This window comes from Oncorhynchus tshawytscha, linkage group LG10 (genome assembly GCF_018296145.1).
Source record: "Oncorhynchus tshawytscha isolate Ot180627B linkage group LG10, Otsh_v2.0, whole genome shotgun sequence".
Classification (NCBI taxonomy): Eukaryota; Metazoa; Chordata; class Actinopteri; order Salmoniformes; family Salmonidae; genus Oncorhynchus; species Oncorhynchus tshawytscha.
This window is the reverse complement of record NC_056438.1, coordinates 13,965,171-13,985,584: the sequence shown is the minus strand read 5'-3', so window position 1 is coordinate 13,985,584 and position 20,414 is coordinate 13,965,171. Positions and strand designations below refer to the sequence as shown.

Sequence of the window (20,414 nt, the reverse complement as noted above, 5' to 3'; positions counted from 1 at the left end):
ACCAATCCTGAAGAAGTTTTAACTGACTTGCCTAGTTAAATAAAGGTAAAATAAAAACTCAGCTAATTCAAGTTCTTATAACTTAGCTATTACAAGTTATGATAACTGAACTAATACAAGTTGTGATAACTGAGCTAATACAAGTTATGATAACTTTGCCTAACAATGTATTATAACTCAGCTAACAGTACCTTTAGGATAGCAGGCTCCGTTGCGACACTCCTCTGTGGGAGAGCAGGAGTTGTCCACACAGTCCAAGATGTAGTTTCCAGCACAACGACACAGCTTGGAGCAGCCGTCACCAAAGATGATCTCTCCTGGCTAAAAGGACAGAGACAGGTAGAGAGGAATTATTAACATGTTTTTTTTTACAATATATATATTTTGTAATTTATTTGTGCATTCTGTAAATGTATGCGTGTGTTCCTTGTGTTGCTGGTCATTTTGAAAGTATATTTGTGATGTGCTGAGAGGAGCACTATCAATATCCATGTAAGTGGACATTCTGGACAGTAAAAGTACTGTATTGTATAATATTGTATCATATTGTGTATCACATCGAATATATCGTGTATCATATATCATTGGTATGCACAAATCATTCACAATATTGTACATCACATTATATTGTGTCATATTCAATCACACAGTACATTCTTAACCACAGACTAACAATCCCAGATGGTCTCGTACCTCATAGTAGTCACCTCCCTGCAGACAGCCACATGTTTCTATGGGGACACAGCGTCTGCCTTTGAACACAAAGCCTGGCTTACAGAAACACGCGCTGATACAGGAGCCAGTGCAGTTGGTGGAGGGTTCCTTACAGCTGGGGATGCAGGCAGGGCCACACTCTATATACTCAGCATTGGGAGGGCACGTCACTATTGGGGGAGAGAGAGAGAGGAGGATGGGGGAGGCAAAGAAGAGAGGGTAAGAGGGTGAGGCAGAAGGGAGACAAGGGGTTAATATCAGGAATTATTGGTTTACCAATTAATTGATTTGCGCAAATACATAAAGCGGTTTCTGATTCTGATCGTAAAAATGAGAACAGGTGATTGTCTGTTAATTTCACCTGGTGGTTTTGTGGTAGTAGGTTTGGGAGTAGTTGGTTTAGGTGTAGTTGGTATGGGAGTAGTTGGTTTGACTGTAGTTGGGGCTGAGGGATAGAGGGAGACAGCATGAGACATAAGAGAAAAGACATTATAGCCAAGTCTCAGATCTGTTTGTGCTGTCTGGTCAACTCATATGGTCACAGCCTGGTCACCTACCCTACCATCCAAGACGTCAGACGTCAAAACACCATTTTGAGTGTGTGTGGGTGTTTGTACGGACTGTTTATGTCAGGGGACTTACTTGTAGGATAGCAGTCCATCTCTCCTCCCTGGACCTTACACTCGTGCATTGGAGGGCAATCAGAGGGATTGCAGGTGACGAAGGGAGCGTTACAATAACATTTCAGCTTACAGTCCTCCAGGTACCACTCCTCACCAGGCTGGAGGGAGGGAGGGAAGGAGGAGAGATGGAGGGAGAGACAATAGTTCATCAGTGGTTGGTTGCAGGTTGGTTACATACACGTCACACACACAAAGTCCATCACCCGACACACAACACACTCACCTCATAGTACTGTCCGTTGGTGCCTTTGCAGCCACAGGAGTTCTCTTTGACACACTTCCCAGCGCTGAGGACGTAACCAGGGTCACACACACAGCCCTCTGAACAGGGAGCATCACACCCTGTGGAGGGTCTGGAGGCACAGCTGGGCTGGCAAGGGGCGGCACAGGGCACGTACTGACTGTTGGGGGGGCATGTCAGAGCTGGAGAGAAGGAGGGAAGAGGAGACATTAGGAGATAGGTCTACTTTAAAACATGACTGTCTCTTAATAATGACGTTGTTGATTATACGGAACAGTACTGTTAGAGTGTATTGTTTGGTCTTTGATGTGCTAATAACAGCAGGGTCTTTGGTGAGTGAATGAATCATTATTATTATATTAATCACTGCAATTTCCATCTTCATCATCAATATCCGTCTCTTCCTTGTTATTATTATGTATAACATGTATCTGTAGCAGGGTTGGGGTCCATTTCAATTCCAGTCAATTCAGGAAGTACTTTAAAATACCAATTCCAATTCTCTTTAATGCTTTTCAGTGAGGGAAAACTTGGAATGAGAATTTGGTTTACTTTCTGAAATGACTGGAATGAAATGGAATTGACCCAACACTGATCTGTACTCACGGCAGAAGGTGCTGTTCCTCCAGGTTCCGATGGTGACTCCTCGGTCCTGACAGTCGTTGACGTACGACTCGATGGACTCACACAGGATGGGTTGAGCACCATCCAGCTCGCACAGGTCAAACAGACAGTCCTTGAAGAAACTCTGAAATAGACACACATAAACATATGCGTGTCTTCGACTTGCACCAAAGCTTGGAGGTTTGGTTACTTAAGTGACAAAGTTGTTTGAATTGAATATAATTAAGAGTGTTTAAACATTTATGCACTAAATATGTCTATATATTTACAAAATGTTTTTCTTGGGTGTGAGATTTTACACATTAAACAAACTTTTGTTGAATCTTAAAGACAAAATATGATATGACCCTATATACCGTACATTACAGTAATATCTCACATTAGGTAAGACACTATACACCACACATTACGGTAGTTACTCACATTGGGGTTGACCTTGGGGTGACAGACAGCGAACGGTCCGTTCTTGTCCAGTAGCATGCCGCAGTAGCCAGAGCTCTCATACCTGTCCAGTTCATCATCAGTACAGCCTGGGATGGTGGTGTTGGGCTTCTTGTTACAACTGGAGTCAGAGACAGGGTGAATCAGTCATATGTGTGTGTGTGTGTGTGTGTGTGTGTGTGTGTGTGTGTGTGTGTGTGTGTGTGTGTGTGTGTGTGTGTGTGTGTGTGTGTGTGTGTGTGGTGGCATGACTCACTTGGGATCTGTGACCCAGCTGTGTCCAAAGTCATTGGGGTTGGTGGTCAGAGAACCGTCGGGTTTCCTGAAGTCATCGTTGGAGTTTCCGTTGTAGTCTCCACACAGTCCACACAGCTTGTCCTTATAGCTAAATACAGAGGAGCAAATAGACCGATGAGTCAAGCATTTTTCAAGAATATTAATGACAAAATTATAAAATAAAAATATTACAATGTGAGAACTTTCTACTTGGTTTTTATTGTACGTTGTGTTTATATGGTTATTTTAATGGTATATCATGTCGGGGTCACCAAAACTGTAGGAGAGAAACCAAGCTGCATAGACCCCATTTTTGGTCTCTCTCTCTCTGTATGTGTGTGTGTGTGTGTTCTCTTCAGTGTGTGTATGAAGCAGTTTTGACTCACTCCTTGATGACCTTGATGTCCATATAGTGGTTTCCGTCATATCGTACGGTCACACCAAAGTCCATGGCTACAGTGTAGTGTTTACCAGACTTCAAAACAGACACGCCTGTAGCTGGGGTCAGTGGGATGTTCACATTGATACCATCCAACTAGGAGGAGAAGAGGACACAGACGTGTTAGTGAGGGCACTTCATTTTTTATGTTTTTTAGCTTCCTCTTTATAAGCTGTTCTGTGTTTTGTATAATTTGATGCATTTAATGCTGCTCAGGAATTTCCCTTCGGTGGCAAAAAATATTTATTGAATACAATGACAAACTGTTCTTGACAGTGTATGTTACTTTATATTGAATTTGTACATGCAGGGCTCTGCATTTTATCAGTATTTCTTTCTATTGTTACGTTATTAAACATTTTCCATCGTCTTCCTCATCTCTTTTTCTCTCTACCCCAACCCTATCCCTCCATCAATCCCTCTCTCTCTCACCTGCACGGTGCCTCCCTTCAAGATGGAGATCTTCACCCCACGCACGTACACATGCACAGCCTTCAGGTAGGAGATGGTTGGTTTGTTGAAGCGGTTCTCGTTGTCAGCATGCACCTCGTAGTGAGGCACTGACGTGTGGTTACAGGGCTCTGACATCAGGTAGCTGCAGTTCCCCATGAAGTTGTACTTCTTCTTGTCGAAGGTGGTGTAGTGAGGGTCACCAGACGCGATACAGGTAGAGGTGTCTGGGGGGAATAGTGATTATAAAGTTGGGAGTGAGATTAGTAATTGGCTGGTGGAAATAATACTGACTCATTGTTCACATAGTTGGGTTATTATTTTCACCAAATGATGCCTGACAAAATGTAAATAGTGTTTTCCAAGCTGAACATAATACATGTATACTGTATATAAGGCTGTCTGTTTGCATAGCTAAGAATCAAACTCTAGGAACGATCCACTTTACTGTAGGTTGGATGTTCCCGTGGGTTTCACGATGGAACTCCTTCCCAATATAATAGATTTGATAAGACGGTGATGATAACTGAGCTAATACAAGTTATGATAACTGAGCTAATACAAGTTATGATAACTGAGCTAATACAAGTTATGATAACTTTGGCGGCAGGTAGCCTAGTGGTTAGATCGTTGGGCCAGTAACTGAAAGGTTGCTCAATTTAATCCGCGAGCTGACAAGGTAAAAGTCTGTCGTTCTGTCCGTGAACAAGGCAGTTAACCCGCCGTCATTGCAAATAAGAAATTGTTCTTAAAAACCTCTTAAGTGTTGGACACTTTTTTCAATTTTCGCCTAAAATGACATAGCCACATCTAACTGCCTGTAGCTCAGGCACTGATACAAGGATATGCATATTCTTGGTACCATTTGAAAGGAAACACTTTGAAGTGTGTGGAAATGTGAAAGGATTGTAGAAGGATATAACACATTAGATCAGGTAAAAGATAATACAAAGAAAAACCCACCGCTTTTTGTATTTTTGTACCATCATGTTTGAAATGCAAGAGAAAAGCCATAATGTATTATTCCAGCCCAGCTTCATTTTAGATTTTGGCCACTAGGTGGCAGCAGTGTATGTGCAAAGTTCCAGACCGATCCAATGAATCATTGCATTTCTGTTCAAAATGTTGTATCAAGACTGCCCAAATGTGCCTAATTTGTTGATTAACTTTTCATGTTCAAAACTGTGCACTCTACTCAAACAATAGCATGGTATTCTTTCACTGTAATAGCTACTGTAAATTGGTCAGTGCAGTTAGATTAACAAGAATTTAAGCTTTCTGCCAATGTCAGATATGTCTATGTCCTGGGAAATGTTCTTGTTACTTACAACCTCATGCTAATCGAATTAGCCTACGTTAGCTCAACCCACCAATCCTGAAGAAGTTTTAACTGACTTGCCAAGTTAAATAAAGGTAAAATAAAAACTCAGCTAATTCAAGTTCTATAACTAGCTATTACAAGTTATGATAACTGAGCTAATACAAGTTGTGATAACTGAGCTAATACAAGTTATGATAACTTTGCCTACAATGTATTATAACTCAGCTAACAGTACCTTTAGGATAGCAGGCTCCGTTGCGACACTCCTCTGTGGGAGAGCAGGAGTTGTCCACACAGTCCAAGATGTAGTTTCCAGCACAACGACACAGCTTGGAGCAGCCGTCACCAAAGATGATCTCTCCTGGCTAAAAGGACAGAGACAGGTAGAGAGGAATTATTAACATGTTTTTTTTTTTACAATATATATTGTAATTTATTTGTGCATTCTGTAAATGTATGCGTGTGTTCCTTGTGTTGCTGGTCATTTTGAAAGTATATTTGTGATGTGCTGAGAGGAGCACTATCAATATCCATGTAAGTGGACATTCTGGACAGTAAAAGTACTGTATTGTATAATATTGTATCATATTGTGTATCACATCGTATATATCGTGTATCATATATCGATTGGTATGCCGTATTGTAAATCATTCACAATATTGTACATCACATTATATTGTGTCATATTCAATCACACAGTACATTCTTAACCACAGACTAACAATCCCAGATGGTCTCGTACCTCATAGTAGTCACCTCCCTCCAGACAGCCACATGTTTCTATGGGGACACAGCGTCTGCCTTTGAACACAAAGCCTGGCTTACAGAAACACGCGCTGATACAGGAGCCAGTGCAGTTGGTGGAGGGTTCCTTACAGCTGGGGATGCAGGCAGGGCCACACTCTATATACTCAGCATTGGGAGGGCACGTCACTATTGGGGGAGAGAGAGAGAGGAGGATGGGGGGAGGCAAAGAAGAGAGGGTAAGAGGGTGAGGCAGAAGGGAGACAAGGGGTTAATATCAGGAATGATTGGTTTACCAATTAATTGATTTGCGCAAATACATAAAGCGGTTTCTGATTCTGATCGTAAAAATGAGAACAGGTGATTGTCTGTTAATTTCACCTGGTGGTTTTGTGGTAGTAGGTTTGGGAGTAGTTGGTTTAGGTGTAGTTGGTATGGGAGTAGTTGGTTTGACTGTAGTTGGGGCTGAGGGATAGAGGGAGACAGCATGAGACATAAGAGAGAAAGACATTATAGCCAAGTCTCAGATCTGTTTGTGCTGTCTGGTCAACTCATATGGTCACAGCCTGGTCACCTACCCTACCATCCAAGACGTCAGACGTCAAAACACCATTTTGAGTGTGTGTGGGTGTTTGTACGGACTGTTTATGTCAGGGGACTTACTTGTAGGATAGCAGTCCATCTCTCCTCCCTGGACCTTACACTCGTGCATTGGAGGGCAATCAGAGGGATTGCAGGTGACGAAGGGAGCGTTACAATAACATTTCAGCTTACAGTCCTCCAGGTACCACTCCTCACCAGGCTGGAGGGAGGGAGGGAAGGAGGAGAGATGGAGGGAGAGACAATAGTTCATCAGTGGTTGGTTGCAGGTTGGTTACATACACGTCACACACACAAAGTCCATCACCCGACACACAACACACTCACCTCATAGTACTGTCCGTTGGTGCCTTTGCAGCCACAGGAGTTCTCTTTGACACACTTCCCAGCGCTGAGGACGTAACCAGGGTCACACACACAGCCCTCTGAACAGGGAGCATCACACCCTGTGGAGGGTCTGGAGGCACAGCTGGGCTGGCAAGGGGCGGCACAGGGCACGTACTGACTGTTGGGGGGGCATGTCAGAGCTGGAGAGAAGGAGGGAAGAGGAGACATTAGGAGATAGGTCTACTTTAAAACATGACTGTCTCTTAATAATGACGTTGTTGATTATACGGAACAGTACTGTTAGAGTGTATTGTTTGGTCTTTGATGTGCTAATAACAGCAGGGTCTTTGGTGAGTGAATGAATCATTATTATTATATTAATCACTGCAATTTCCATCTTCATCATCAATATCCGTCTCTTCCTTGTTATTATTATGTATAACATGTATCTGTAGCAGGGTTGGGGTCCATTTCAATTCCAGTCAATTCAGGAAGTACTTTAAAATACCAATTCCAATTCTCTTTAATGCTTTTCAGTGAGGGAAAACTTGGAATGAGAATTTGGTTTACTTTCTGAAATGACTGGAATGAAATGGAATTGACCCCAACACTGATCTGTACTCACGGCAGAAGGTGCTGTTCCTCCAGGTTCCGATGGTGACTCCTCGGTCCTGACAGTCGTTGACGTACGACTCGATGGACTCACACAGGATGGGTTGAGCACCATCCAGCTCGCACAGGTCAAACAGACAGTCCTTGAAGAAACTCTGAAATAGACACACATAAACATATGCGTGTCTTCGACTTGCACCAAAGCTTGGAGGTTTGGTTACTTAAGTGACAAAGTTGTTTGAATTGAATATAATTAAGAGTGTTTAAACATTTATGCACTAAATATGTCTATATATTTACAAAATGTTTTTCTTGGGTGTGAGATTTTACATATTAAACAAACTTTTGTTGAATCTTAAAGACAAAATATGATATGACACTATATACCGTACATTACAGTAATATCTCACATTAGGTAAGACACTATATACAACACATTACGGTAGTTACTCACATTGGGGTTGACCTTGGGGTGACAGACAGCGAACGGTCCGTTCTTGTCCAGTAGCATGCCGCAGTAGCCAGAGCTCTCATACCTGTCCAGTTCATCATCAGTACAGCCTGGGATGGTGGTGTTGGGCTTCTTGTTACAACTGGAGTCAGAGACAGGGTAAATCAGTCATGTGTGTGTGTTGGTGTGTGTGTGATCATGTGTTATGTGTGTGTTATGTGTGTGTAATGTGTGTGTGTGTGTGTCTGAGTGTGTCTGTGTGTGTGTGTGTGTGTGTGTGTGTGTGTGTGTGTGTGTGTGTGTGTGTGTGTGTGTGTGTGTGTGTGTGTGTGTGTGTGTCTGTAACTGGTGGCATGACTCACTTGGGATCTGTGACCCAGCTGTGTCCAAAGTCATTGGGGTTGGTGGTCAGAGAACCGTCGGGTTTCCTGAAGTCATCGTTGGAGTTTCCGTTGTAGTCTCCACACAGTCCACACAGCTTGTCCTTATAGCTAAATACAGAGGAGCAAATAGACCGATGAGTCAAGCATTTTTTCAAGAATATTAATGACAAAATTATAAAATAAAAATATTACAATGTGAGAACTTTCTACTTGGTTTTTATTGTACGTTGTGTTTATATGGTTATTTTAATGGTATATCATGTCGGGGTCACCAAAACTGTAGGAGAGAAACCAAGCTGCATAGACCCCATTTTTGGTCTCTCTCTCTCTGTATGTGTGTGTGTGTGTGTTCTCTTCAGTGTGTGTATGAAGCAGTTTTGACTCACTCCTTGATGACCTTGATGTCCATATAGTGGTTTCCGTCATATCGTACGGTCACACCAAAGTCCATGGCTACAGTGTAGTGTTTACCAGACTTCAAAACAGACACGCCTGTAGCTGGGGTCAGTGGGATGTTCACATTGATACCATCCAACTAGGAGGAGAAGAGGACACAGACGTGTTAGTGAGGGGCACTTCATTTTTTATGTTTTTTAGCTTCCTCTTTATAAGCTGTTCTGTGTTTTGTATAAATTTGATGCATTTAATGCTGCTCAGGAATTTCCCTTCGGTGGCAAAAAAATATTTATTGAATACAATGACAAACTGTTCTTGACAGTGTATGTTACTTTATATTGAATTTGTACATGCAGGGCTCTGCATTTTATCAGTATTTCTTTCTATTGTTACGTTATTAAACATTTTCAAACGTCTTCCTCATCTCTTTTTCTCTCTACCCCAACCCTATCCCTCCATCAATCCCTCTCTCTCACCTGCACGGTGCCTCCCTTCAAGATGGAGATCTTCACCCCACGCACGTACACATGCACAGCCTTCAGGTAGGAGATGGTTGGTTTGTTGAAGCGGTTCTCGTTGTCAGCATGCACCTCGTAGTGAGGCACTGACGTGTGGTTACAGGGCTCTGACATCAGGTAGCTGCAGTTCCCCATGAAGTTGTACTTCTTCTTGTCGAAGGTGGTGTAGTGAGGGTCACCAGACGCGATACAGGTAGAGGTGTCTGGGGGGAATAGTGATTATAAAGTTGGGAGTGAGATTAGTAATTGGCTGGTGGAAATAATACTGACTCATTGTTCACATAGTTGAGTTATTATTTTCACCAAATGATGCCTGACAAAATGTAAATAGTGTTTTCCAAGCTGAACATAATACATGTATACTGTATATAAGGCTGTCTGTTTGCATAGCTAAGAATCAAACTCTAGGAACGATCCACTTTACTGTAGGTTGGATGTTCCCGTGGGTTTCACGATGGAACTCCTTCCCAATATAATAGATTTGATAAGACTTTATATAAGATGATAACTGAGCTAATATAAGTTATGATAACTGAGCTAATACAAGTTATGATAACTGAGCTAATACAAGTTATGATAACTTTGGCGGCAGGGTAGCCTAGTGGTTAGATCGTTGGGCCAGTAACTGAAAGGTTGCTCAATTTAATCCGCGAGCTGACAAGGTAAAAGTCTGTCGTTCTGTCCGTGAACAAGGCAGTTAACCCGCCGTCATTGCAAATAAGAAATTGTTCTTAAAAACCTCTTAAGTGTTGGACACTTTTTTTCAATTTTCGCCTAAAATGACATAGCCACATCTAACTGCCTGTAGCTCAGGCACTGATACAAGGATATGCATATTCTTGGTACCATTTGAAAGGAAACACTTTGAAGTGTGTGGAAATGTGAAAGGATTGTAGAAGGATATAACACATTAGATCAGGTAAAAGATAATACAAAGAAAAACCCACCGCTTTTTTGTATTTTTTTGTACCATCATGTTTGAAATGCAAGAGAAAAGCCATAATGTATTATTCCAGCCCAGCTTCATTTTAGATTTTGGCCACTAGGTGGCAGCAGTGTATGTGCAAAGTTCCAGACCGATCCAATGAATCATTGCATTTCTGTTCAAAATGTTGTATCAAGACTGCCCAAATGTGCCTAATTTGTTGATGAACTTTTCATGTTCAAAACTGTGCACTCTACTCAAACAATAGCATGGTATTCTTTCACTGTAATAGCTACTGTAAATTGGTCAGTGCAGTTAGATTAACAAGAATTTAAGCTTTCTGCCAATGTCAGATATGTCTATGTCCTGGGAAATGTTCTTGTTACTTACAACCTCATGCTAATCGAATTAGCCTACGTTAGCTCAACCCACCAATCCTGAAGAAGTTTTAACTGACTTGCCAAGTTAAATAAAGGTAAAATAAAAACTCAGCTAATTCAAGTTCTTATAACTTAGCTATTACAAGTTATGATAACTGAACTAATACAAGTTGTGATAACTGAGCTAATACAAGTTATGATAACTTTGCCTAACAATGTATTATAACTCAGCTAACAGTACCTTTAGGATAGCAGGCTCCGTTGCGACACTCCTCTGTGGGAGAGCAGGAGTTGTCCACACAGTCCAAGATGTAGTTTCCAGCACAACGACACAGCTTGGAGCAGCCGTCACCAAAGATGATCTCTCCTGGCTAAAAGGACAGAGACAGGTAGAGAGGAATTATTAACATGTTTTTTTTTACAATATATATTGTAATTTATTTGTGCATTCTGTAAACGTATGCGTGTGTTCCTTGTGTTGCTGGTCATTTTGAAAGTATATTTGTGATGTGCTGAGAGGAGCACTATCAATATCCATGTAAGTGGACATTCTGGACAGTAAAAGTACTGTATTGTATAATATTGTGTATCACATCGTATATATCGTGTATCATATATCGATTGGTATGCCGTATTGTAAATCATTCACAATATTGTACATCACATTATATTGTGTCATATTCAATCACACAGTACATTCTTAACCACAGACTAACAATCCCAGATGGTCTCGTACCTCATAGTAGTCACCTCCCTCCAGACAGCCACATGTTTCTATGGGGACACAGCGTCTGCCTTTGAACACAAAGCCTGGCTTACAGAAACACGCGCTGATACAGGAGCCAGTGCAGTTGGTGGAGGGTTCCTTACAGCTGGGGATGCAGGCAGGGCCACACTCTATATACTCAGCATTGGGAGGGCACGTCACTATTGGGGGAGAGAGAGAGAGGAGGATGGGGGAGGCAAAGAAGAGAGGGTAAGAGGGTGAGGCAGAAGGGAGACAAGGGGTTAATATCAGGAATTATTGGTTTACCAATTAATTGATTTGCGCAAATACATAAAGCGGTTTCTGATTCTGATCGTAAAAATGAGAACAGGTGATTGTCTGTTAATTTCACCTGGTGGTTTTGTGGTAGTAGGTTTGGGAGTAGTTGGTTTAGGTGTAGTTGGTATGGGAGTAGTTGGTTTGACTGTAGTTGGGGCTGAGGGATAGAGGGAGACAGCATGAGACATAAGAGAGAAAGACATTATAGCCAAGTCTCAGATCTGTTTGTGCTGTCTGGTCAACTCATATGGTCACAGCCTGGTCACCTACCCTACCATCCAAGACGTCAGACGTCAAAACACCATTTTGAGTGTGTGTGGGTGTTTGTACGGACTGTTTATGTCAGGGGACTTACTTGTAGGATAGCAGTCCATCTCTCCTCCCTGGACCTTACACTCGTGCATTGGAGGGCAATCAGAGGGATTGCAGGTGACGAAGGGAGCGTTACAATAACATTTCAGCTTACAGTCCTCCAGGTACCACTCCTCACCAGGCTGGAGGGAGGGAGGGAAGGAGGAGAGATGGAGGGAGAGACAATAGTTCATCAGTGGTTGGTTGCAGGTTGGTTACATACACGTCACACACACAAAGTCCATCACCCGACACACAACACACTCACCTCATAGTACTGTCCGTTGGTGCCTTTGCAGCCACAGGAGTTCTCTTTGACACACTTCCCAGCGCTGAGGACGTAACCAGGGTCACACACACAGCCCTCTGAACAGGGAGCATCACACCCTGTGGAGGGTCTGGAGGCACAGCTGGGCTGGCAAGGGGCGGCACAGGGCACGTACTGACTGTTGGGGGGGCATGTCAGAGCTGGAGAGAAGGAGGGAAGAGGAGACATTAGGAGATAGGTCTACTTTAAAACATGACTGTCTCTTAATAATGACGTTGTTGATTATACGGAACAGTACTGTTAGAGTGTATTGTTTGGTCTTTGATGTGCTAATAACAGCAGGGTCTTTGGTGAGTGAATGAATCATTATTATTATATTAATCACTGCAATTTCCATCTTCATCATCAATATCCGTCTCTTCCTTGTTATTATTATGTATAACATGTATCTGTAGCAGGGTTGGGGTCCATTTCAATTCCAGTCAATTCAGGAAGTACTTTAAAATACCAATTCCAATTCTCTTTAATGCTTTTCAGTGAGGGAAAACTTGGAATGAGAATTTGGTTTACTTTCTGAAATGACTGGAATGAAATGGAATTGACCCCAACACTGATCTGTACTCACGGCAGAAGGTGCTGTTCCTCCAGGTTCCGATGGTGACTCCTCGGTCCTGACAGTCGTTGACGTACGACTCGATGGACTCACACAGGATGGGTTGAGCACCATCCAGCTCGCACAGGTCAAACAGACAGTCCTTGAAGAAACTCTGAAATAGACACACATAAACATATGCGTGTCTTCGACTTGCACCAAAGCTTGGAGGTTTGGTTACTTAAGTGACAAAGTTGTTTGAATTGAATATAATTAAGAGTGTTTAAACATTTATGCACTAAATATGTCTATATATTTACAAAATGTTTTTCTTGGGTGTGAGATTTTACACATTAAACAAACTTTTGTTGAATCTTAAAGACAAAATATGATATGACCCTATATACCGTACATTACAGTAATATCTCACATTAGGTAAGACACTATACACAACACATTACGGTAGTTACTCACATTGGGGTTGACCTTGGGGTGACAGACAGCGAACGGTCCGTTCTTGTCCAGTAGCATGCCGCAGTAGCCAGAGCTCTCATACCTGTCCAGTTCATCATCAGTACAGCCTGGGATGGTGGTGTTGGGCTTCTTGTTACAACTGGAGTCAGAGACAGGGTGAATCAGTCATGTGTGTGTGTGTGTGTGTGTGTGTGTGTGTGTGTGTGTGTGTGTGTGTGTGTGTGTGTGTGTGTGTGTGTGTGTGTGTGTGTGTGTAACTGGTGGCATGACTCACTTGGGATCTGTGACCCAGCTGTGTCCAAAGTCATTGGGGTTGGTGGTCAGAGAACCGTCGGGTTTCCTGAAGTCATCGTTGGAGTTTCCGTTGTAGTCTCCACACAGTCCACACAGCTTGTCCTTATAGCTAAATACAGAGGAGCAAATAGACCGATGAGTCAAGCATTTTTTCAAGAATATTAATGACAAAATTATAAAATAAAAATATTACAATGTGAGAACTTTCTACTTGGTTTTTATTGTACGTTGTGTTTATATGGTTATTTTAATGGTATATCATGTCGGGGTCACCAAAACTGTAGGAGAGAAACCAAGCTGCATAGACCCCATTTTTGGTCTCTCTCTCTCTGTATGTGTGTGTGTGTGTGTTCTCTTCAGTGTGTGTATGAAGCAGTTTTGACTCACTCCTTGATGACCTTGATGTCCATATAGTGGTTTCCGTCATATCGTACGGTCACACCAAAGTCCATGGCTACAGTGTAGTGTTTACCAGACTTCAAAACAGACACGCCTGTAGCTGGGGTCAGTGGGATGTTCACATTGATACCATCCAACTAGGAGGAGAAGAGGACACAGACGTGTTAGTGAGGGGCACTTCATTTTTTATGTTTTTTAGCTTGCTCTTTATAAGCTGTTCTGTGTTTTGTATGAATTTGATGCATTTAATGCTGCTCTGGAATTTCCCTTCGGTGGCAAAAAAATATTTATTGAATACAATGACAAACTGTTCTTGACAGTGTATGTTACTTTATATTGAATTTGTACATGCAGGGCTCTGCATTTTATCAGTATTTCTTTCTATTGTTTCGTATTTAAACATTTTCAAACGTCTTCCTCATCTCTTTTTCTCTCTACCCCAACCCTATCCCTCCATCAATCCCTCTCTCTCTCACCTGCACGGTGCCTCCCTTCAAGATGGAGATCTTCACCCCACGCACGTACACATGCACAGCCTTCAGGTAGGAGATGGTTGGTTTGTTGAAGCGGTTCTCGTTGTCAGCATGCACCTCGTAGTGAGGCACTGACGTGTGGTTACAGGGCTCTGACATCAGGTAGCTGCAGTTCCCCATGAAGTTGTACTTCTTCTTGTCGAAGGTGGTGTAGTGAGGGTCACCAGACGCGATACAGGTAGAGGTGTCTGGGGGGAATAGTGATTATAAAGTTGGGAGTGAGATTAGTAATTGGCTGGTGGAAATAATACTGACTCATTGTTCACATAGTTGGGTTATTATTTTCACCAAATGATGCCTGACAAAATGTAAATAGTGTTTTCCAAGCTGAACATAATACATGTATACTGTATATAAGGCTGTCTGTTTGCATAGCTAGGAATCAAACTCTAGGAACGATCCATTTTACTGTAGGTTGGATGTTCCTGTGGGTTTCACGATGGAACTCCTTACCAATATAATAGATTTGATAAGACTTTCATCTTTATATAAGTGATGATAACTGAGCTAATACAAGTTATGATAACTGAGCTAATACAAGTTATGATAACTGAGCTAATACAAGTTATGATAACTGAGCTAATACAAGTTATGATAACTTTGGCGGCAGGTAGCCTAGTGGTTAGATCGTTGGGCCAGTAACTGAAAGGTTGCTCAATTTAATCTGCGAGCTGACAAGGTAAAAGTCTGTCGTTCTGTCCGTGAACAAGGCAGTTAACCCGCCGTCATTGCAAATAAGAAATTGTTCTTAAAAACCTCTTAAGTGTTGGACACTTTTTTTCAATTTTCGCCTAAAATGACATAGCCACATCTAACTGCCTGTAGCTCAGGCACTGATACAAGGATATGCATATTCTTGGTACCATTTGAAAGGAAACACTTTGAAGTGTGTGGAAATGTGAAAGGATTGTAGAAGGATATAACACATTAGATCAGGTAAAAGATAATACAAAGAAAAACCCACCGCTTTTTTGTATTTTTTTGTACCATCATGTTTGAAATGCAAGAGAAAAGCCATAATGTATTATTCCAGCCCAGCTTCATTTTAGATTTTGGCCACTAGGTGGCAGCAGTGTATGTGCAAAGTTCCAGACCGATCCAATGAATCATTGCATTTCTGTTCAAAATGTTGTATCAAGACTGCCCAAATGTGCCTAATTTGTTGATGAACTTTTCATGTTCAAAACTGTGCACTCTACTCAAACAATAGCATGGTATTCTTTCACTGTAATAGCTACTGTAAATTGGTCAGTGCAGTTAGATTAACAAGAATTTAAGCTTTCTGCCAATGTCAGATATGTCTATGTCCTGGGAAATGTTCTTGTTACTTACAACCTCATGCTAATCGAATTAGCCTACGTTAGCTCAACCCACCAATCCTGAAGAAGTTTTAACTGACTTGCCAAGTTAAATAAAGGTAAAATAAAAACTCAGCTAATTCAAGTTCTTATAACTTAGCTATTACAAGTTATGATAACTGAACTAATACAAGTTGTGATAACTGAGCTAATACAAGTTATGATAACTTTGCCTAACAATGTATTATAACTCAGCTAACAGTACCTTTAGGATAGCAGGCTCCGTTGCGACACTCCTCTGTGGGAGAGCAGGAGTTGTCCACACAGTCCAAGATGTAGTTTCCAGCACAACGACACAGCTTGGAGCAGCCGTCACCAAAGATGATCTCTCCTGGCTAAAAGGACAGAGACAGGTAGAGAGGAATTATTAACATGTTTTTTTTTACAATATATATTGTAATTTATTTGTGCATTCTGTAAATGTATGCGTGTGTTCCTTGTGTTGCTGGTCATTTTGAAAGTATATTTGTGATGTGCTGAGAGGAGCACTATCAATATCCATGTAAGTGGACATTCTGGACAGTAAAAGTACTGTATTGTATAATATTGTATCATATTGTGTATCACATCGTATATATCGTATCATATATCGATTGGTATGCCGTATTGTAAATCATTCACAATATTGTACATCACATTATATTGTGTCATATTCAATCACACAGTACATTCTTAACCACAGACTAACAATCCCAGATGGTCTCGTACCTCATAGTAGTCACCTCCTGCAGACATCCACATGTTTCTATGGGGACACAGCGTCTGCCTTTGAACACAAAGCCTGGCTTACAGAAACACGCGCTGATACAGGAGCCAGTGCAGTTGGTGGAGGGTTCCTTACAGCTGGGGATGCAGGCAGGGCCACACTCTATATACTCAGCATTGGGAGGGCACGTCACTATTGGGGGAGAGAGAGAGAGGAGGATGGGGGAGGCAAAGAAGAGAGGGTAAGAGGGTGAGGCAGAAGGGAGACAAGGGGTTAATATCAGGAATTATTGGTTTACCAATTAATTGATTTGCGCAAATACATAAAGCGGTTTCTGATTCTGATCGTAAAAATGAGAACAGGTGATTGTCTGTTAATTTCACCTGGTGGTTTTGTGGTAGTAGGTTTGGGAGTAGTTGGTTTAGGTGTAGTTGGTATGGGAGTAGTTGGTTTGACTGTAGTTGGGGCTGAGGGATAGAGGGAGACAGCATGAGACATAAGAGAGAAAGACATTATAGCCAAGTCTCAGATCTGTTTGTGCTGTCTGGTCAACTCATATGGTCACAGCCTGGTCACCTACCCTACCATCCAAGACGTCAGACGTCAAAACACCATTTTGAGTGTGTGTGGGTGTTTGTACGGACTGTTTATGTCAGGGGACTTACTTGTAGGATAGCAGTCCATCTCTCCTCCCTGGACCTTACACTCGTGCATTGGAGGGCAATCAGAGGGATTGCAGGTGACGAAGGGAGCGTTACAATAACATTTCAGCTTACAGTCCTCCAGGTACCACTCCTCACCAGGCTGGAGGGAGGGAGGGAAGGAGGAGAGATGGAGGGAGAGACAATAGTTCATCAGTGGTTGGTTGCAGGTTGGTTACATACACGTCACACACACAAAGTCCATCACCCGACACACAACACACTCACCTCATAGTACTGTCCGTTGGTGCCTTTGCAGCCACAGGAGTTCTCTTTGACACACTTCCCAGCGCTGAGGACGTAACCAGGGTCACACACACAGCCCTCTGAACAGGGAGCATCACACCCTGTGGAGGGTCTGGAGGCACAGCTGGGCTGGCAAGGGGCGGCACAGGGCACGTACTGACTGTTGGGGGGGCATGTCAGAGCTGGAGAGAAGGAGGGAAGAGGAGACATTAGGAGATAGGTCTACTTTAAAACATGACTGTCTCTTAATAATGACGTTGTTGATTATACGGAACAGTACTGTTAGAGTGTATTGTTTGGTCTTTGATGTGCTAATAACAGCAGGGTCTTTGGTGAGTGAATGAATCATTATTATTATATTAATCACTGCAATTTCCATCTTCATCATCAATATCCGTCTCTTCCTTGTTATTATTATGTATAACATGTATCTGTAGCAGGGTTGGGGTCCATTTCAATTCCAGTCAATTCAGGAAGTACTTTAAAATACCAATTCCAATTCTCTTTAATGCTTTTCAGTGAGGGAAAACTTGGAATGAGAATTTGGTTTACTTTCTGAAATGACTGGAATTGACCCCAACACTGATCTGTACTCACGGCAGAAGGTGCTGTTCCTCCAGGTTCCGATGGTGACTCCTCGGTCCTGACAGTCGTTGACGTACGACTCGATGGACTCACACAGGATGGGTTGAGCACCATCCAGCTCGCACAGGTCAAACAGACAGTCCTTGAAGAAACTCTGAAATAGACACACATAAACATATGCGTGTCTTCGACTTGCACCAAAGCTTGGAGGTTTGGTTACTTAAGTGACAAAGTTGTTTGAATTGAATATAATTAAGAGTGTTTAAACATTTCTGCACTAAATATGTCTATATATTTACAAAATGTTTTTCTTGGGTGTGAGATTTTACACATTAAACAAACTTGTGTTGAATCTTAAAGACAAAATATGATATGACCCTATATACCGTACATTACAGTAATATCTCACATTAGGTAAGACACTATATACAACACATTACGGTAGTTACTCACATTGGGGTTGACCTTGGGGTGACAGACAGCGAATGGTCCGTTCTTGTCCAGTAGCATGCCGCAGTAGCCAGAGCTCTCATACCTGTCCAGTTCATCATCAGTACAGCCTGGGATGGTGGTGTTGGGCTTCTTGTTACAACTGGAGTCAGAGACCGGGTGAATCAGTCATGTGTGTGTGTGTGTGTGTGTGTGTGTGTGTGTGTGTGTGTGTGTGTGTGTGTGTGTGTGTGTGTGTGTGTGTGTGTGTGTGTGTGTGTGTCTGTAACTGCTGGTATGACTCACTTGGGATCTGTGACCCAGCTGTGTCCAAAGTCATTGGGGTTGGTGGTCAGAGAACCGTCGGGTTTCCTGAAGTCATCGTTGGAGTTTCCGTTGTAGTCTCCACACAGTCCACACAGCTTGTCCTTATAGCTAAATACAGAGGAGCAAATAGACCGATGAGTCAAGCATTTTTTCTACAATATTAATTAATGACAACATTATAAAATACAAATATTACAATGTGAGAATTTTCTACTTGGTTTTTATTTTACGTTGTGTTTATATGGTTATTTTAATGGTATATCATGTCGGGGTCACCAAAACTGTAGGAGAGAAACCAAGCGGCATAGACCCCATGTTTGGTCTCTCTCTCTGTATGTGTGTGTGTGTGTGTGTTGTCTTCAGAGTGTGTATGAAGCAGTTTTGACTCACTCCTTGATGACCTTGATGTCCATATAGTGGTTTCCGTCATATCGTACGGTCACACCAAAGTCCATGGCTACAGTGTAGTGTTTACCAGACTTCAAAACAGACACGCCTGTAGCTGGGGTCAGTGGGATGTTCACATTGATACCATCCAACTAGGAGGAGAAGAGGACACAGACGTGTTAGTGAGGGGCACTTCATTTTTTATGTTTTTTAGCTTCCTCTTTATAAGCTGTTCTGTGTTTTGTATGAATTTGATGCATTTAATGCTGCTCGGGAATTTCCCTTCGGTGGCAAAAAAATATTTATTGAATACAATGACAAACTGTTCTTGACAGTGTATGTTACTTTATATTGAATTTGTACATGCAGGGCTCTGCATTTTATCAGTATTTCTTTCTATTGTTACGTTATTAAACATTTTCAAACGTCTTCCTCATCTCTTTTTCTCTCTACCCCAACCCTATCCCTCCATCAATCCCTCTCTCTCTCACCTGCACGGTGCCTCCCTTCAAGATGGAGATCTTCACCCCATGCACGTACACATGCACAGCCTTCAGGTAGGAGATGGTTGGTTTGTTGAAGCGGTTCTCGTTGTCAGCATGCACCTCGTAGTGAGGCACTGACGTGTGGTTACAGGGCTCTGACATCAGGTAGCTGCAGTTCCCCATGAAGTTGTACTTCTTCTTGTCGAAGGTGGTGTAGTGAGGGTCACCAGACGCGATACAGGTAGAGGTGTCTGGGGGGAATAGTGATTATAAAGTTGGGAGTGAGATTAGTAATTGGCTGGTGGAAATAATACTGACTCATTGTTCACATAGTTGGGTTATTATTTTCACCAAATGATGCCTGACAAAATGTAAATAGTGTTTTCCAAGCTGAACATAATACATGTATACTGTATATAAGGCTGTCTGTTTGCATAGCTAGGAATCAAACTCTAGGAACGATCCATTTTACTGTAGGTTGGATGTTCCTGTGGGTTTCACGATGGAACTCCTTACCAATATAATAGATTTGATAAGACTTTCATCTTTATATAAGTGATGATAACTGAGCTAATACAAGTTATAACTGATAACTGAGATAACTGAGCTAATACAAGATAACTGAGCTGATAACTAACTTGGCGGCAGGTAGCCTAGTGGTTAGATCGTTGGGCCAGTAACTGAAAGGTTGCTCAATTTAATCCGCGAG

At 42.1% G+C, this 20,414-nt stretch overlaps 1 pseudogene; it reads right to left on the bottom strand.

The window, feature by feature from the left end:
- The window catches only part of LOC112259760, a 110,653-nt pseudogene that overhangs the window by 67,755 nt on the left and 22,484 nt on the right, over positions 1-20,414 (bottom strand).